The sequence below is a fragment of the Bombyx mandarina genome, chromosome 06 (assembly GCF_030267445.1).
Source record: "Bombyx mandarina strain Sakado chromosome 06, ASM3026744v2".
Classification (NCBI taxonomy): Eukaryota; Metazoa; Arthropoda; class Insecta; order Lepidoptera; family Bombycidae; genus Bombyx; species Bombyx mandarina.
In genome coordinates this window covers 3,164,263-3,167,815 of record NC_143213.1, presented here as the reverse complement: position 1 = coordinate 3,167,815, position 3,553 = coordinate 3,164,263, and the positions used below count along the sequence as shown (strand labels likewise).

General features: G+C 32.2%; 2 non-coding genes across 2 annotated transcripts; both read right to left on the bottom strand.

Moving 5' to 3' along the window:
• Positions 1-2,735: 2,735 nt before the first annotated feature.
• Positions 2,736-2,806, bottom strand: TRNAG-GCC (transfer RNA glycine (anticodon GCC)). Its single transcript has one exon. It is a non-coding gene; the product is annotated as a tRNA-Gly (tRNA).
• Positions 2,807-3,262: 456 nt separating this feature from the next.
• Positions 3,263-3,333, bottom strand: TRNAG-GCC (transfer RNA glycine (anticodon GCC)). Its single transcript has one exon. It is a non-coding gene; the product is annotated as a tRNA-Gly (tRNA).
• Between the last annotated feature and the right edge of the window lie 220 nt (positions 3,334-3,553).

Genomic DNA, 3,553 nt, shown 5'->3' with positions numbered 1-3,553 from the left:
TTCTTTGCACTTAAAATTGTTGTTTATCATTAGTTGTTTTCTTATCCGGCTCGAAGGACCATGTTCGACTTTCCGAGGGATGATTATTAAAATAAACTTGGATTAGAAAAACTTGTATATTAAAGTAAAAAATCAATAATCTAGGATTCAGTGTCACTTATGACAAGGGTATCATGACAACAGATTTGCGTATTACAGCGCTCTCTAGTGACGGTTTTAGGAGTTGGAAAAAACAGGGTGAACACTTTAAGACAAATATTTTTGTATGAAAACTAGCGACATCTTGTGGCGGGTGCCTCTAAACTTATATGTTAAAGTTCATGTATTTAATTATGTTATAAGTAAACACAGAAAAAAAAAACATACAAGTCTTTATTTGTTATAGACAATTATTGTCATTTGTAATTTCTGAAAATTTACAAAATCCTTCATTGGAAATAAAATATAGAATAGGTAATATTATACTTTATTTAAAATTAAATGTAAATAAAGTATATAAAAAAATGTTGTGAATTTTCTTAAAAAATGCGAAGAAACTTTTACCTACAACCTATTATGTTCCTGCTTTCCATGTATCTACAGGAGTAATGAGAAACTAATCGAAGCAGAGCCATCTAGTGGCCGACGCCCGTAAGCATTTTTGTTGAGTGCTTGTGTGTAGATAAGCAATCTATAACTAATTTATGTGTATTATCTATGCTTATAAGGTAGTATTGAAATTATTTCCAGTAATAAATCTTAACTAAAATGAATTGAATAGATAAGATTTAGATTGCAATATGAGTGATTTAATTTCATTTATCGCTAATGTCTTCGGATTTCTTCAGACAAACTAGCAACGGTAAATATCTTCTGTCCTCAACATAGCGTACCGGTATTATCGTGGCAGATTTCCAAATATGTCAGACTAATTTACCGTACGTGTGATAGATATCATCACCCATGAACATCAGCAATCCCGGGTACACTACTATCCTGGTAAAAATGTGCAACAATATTAATAAAATTTCTCCGCCACAATGTGTTGTTATATAAGCACTTCAATTATGGATTTTATTAATTTTTTTTATCACAAATTTTATTTACATTTAATTTTTTGTTTATTTTTAATAAAATATGTTTTTAATGAAAAACAAATACTCAACTTAAAATGCATATGGATGCATTAAATTAAATGAAATTTGATTTTTTATTTTGTAATAAACATTATTTAACGGCTTAATCGCGCGTTTGTATTGTCATCATATTGCTTCCAATGTTTAGAATAATTTACAGATTTTGTGGTCGAGGACAAATTTTAATTATAGTTAGTTACTTTTAATTATGTCTACGACTCGTCAATACGTAAGTGAATAAATACCATATCCACAGATTCTGTAGGATCTGGCGCCAAGTTCCGTTCAAAAATCCCGTTGCAAACGGAGCGCCAGACTACCGACTGTGCTTACTGTAAGCAGAACGGTTTGAGGTTGCGAAATTTTATTTAATTTTACGGTACTTCTGTACCTATTACTCTCTTCAGTAAATCTCTATCATATGTTTATTTTTCTTCTGTCATTTCGGTTGTTCCAGCTATTTGACATTTATTATTAACTAGCGGCCCGCTTCGGCTCCGCTCGGGTCTTTAAAAAAAATTTCAACGATATTTGACGTTGTTTTATGTTTTTAAACAAAAGAACACTTATTGCGGCATAACTATAATAGTTAAACTTATGCTGTCGCGACACATTTTGTAATTAAAAATGTGTTCTACAAAGTCGTAGTACATTATTTTATTATATCATCAATAGTTTTCGCAGGGCACGCAATGTAAACAATATTTTAGGTAATTTTTTTACACTTTGGGTTACATTATTGGAGTTTTAGTAAAGATCCCTAATTTTTTTCAAAATAGATTATAGCCTATGTCACTCGGGAATAGTGTAGCTTCCAAACAGTGAAAGAATTTTTCAAATCGGTTCAGTAGTTTCTGGGCCTATTCAATACAAACAAACAAACAAATATTTCCTCTTTATATCATTAGTATAGATACGCTTTTATTAGCTTCATACGTATGTTAGTATGTAACGGAGTCTTTGAACATGATTTTGATCCAATTCAAAACGTCGGATCAACTCGAAATTTAGCATACCTACTTGTAAAGGACCGATGACAATTCAATATTTTAAACAGTTTGATCCGTTATCCTTACTAGGATAATCAGGATTAGCGATTCTTTGTTTTCCTGAGACCCGGAGTGCCTGCGTCAAGACCAAGAAGGGAGACTACCAGGCGCGCCGATCACCTATTTCTCGGTTAAGCTATCAACTGATTCAGATGAAATATTTAAAAACTGAAAAATAATATATTAAAAAAAAACAAAATTGAGCTAAAAAATGAAAAATTAATAATAGTTTAAAAAAAACTTAAAAAAATAACGCTTTTATAGAAAATGCAACTAAAAAATAGAAAAGAAATTTATTTTCTATTTTTGAGTTGGATTTTAAATACGTATATATAAAAGCGTTTTTTTTAGTTTTTTTAAACTATTATATATATATTTATATCTAATGTTATTTCCGTTGTTTCCAATACTATACAGTTTTTATGCACACAGACATATACGGCTCCCGAAAATCGAAGAAAATACTTTAATAATAAAAGTGAGGAAACGGAATAAGTGTGATTTTATTTTTTAATTAATGGAAAGAAAACGGTAGGAAAAAATTTCTTAAAAATTGTTGTGACAAAAGCTATGCATCGGCCGGGAATCGAACCCGGGCCGCCCGCGTGGCAGGCGAGCATTCTACCACTGAACCACCGATGCTTATACGCTAGAAATTGAATTGTAAAATGTTCATCTAACAAATTTACTCAATCATCAAATATAATTGAATTACACAATAATACTTTCTGAACTGGGTACATATCCATCAGAACTTTTTATTAAAACATTATTGTATTGATGTATGAACAGCCTCAAGACCACATGGTGCTATGCAATTATCGGAACCCATCATAAAACATGAGGTCCAAGTCTCAATCCTAGGCTTAGCGGCAGTCCTACCCTCCAAATATAAAAGTATGAATGCTACGCGGAAAAAATTGGTAGGAAGACTAACGTGAACTTACAATACATCCTACCATCTGGTAACCACTTTATATCACCACTGTAAATTCGTTCAACCCTGGAGAACACTAAATAACATTAAGCAGTTTTCGAAAAAAAATCACAATTTAAAACTTTAAAAAAAATATACCGAAAAAATGTGTTCCAAAAAACTGCATCGGCCGGGAATCGAACCCGGGCCGCCCGCGTGGCAGGCGAGCATTCTACCACTGAACCACCGATGCTTGATAAGTCGTAAAGAAATAGCAGATTATTCACACTTTTATACGCGTTCACTTTTAGACGAAATCGCACGCGCATCTTCGTTACAAAACGTGACCTAGTTAACAGTACACAAGAAAGTCTAGTACTGTTATATTAAGATTTGATGGCGCAGGTCAGAAAGAGTATTATTAGATTGATGTTTCTTAAATATTAGAATTATAGCGGCAGATCGAGAGCTCG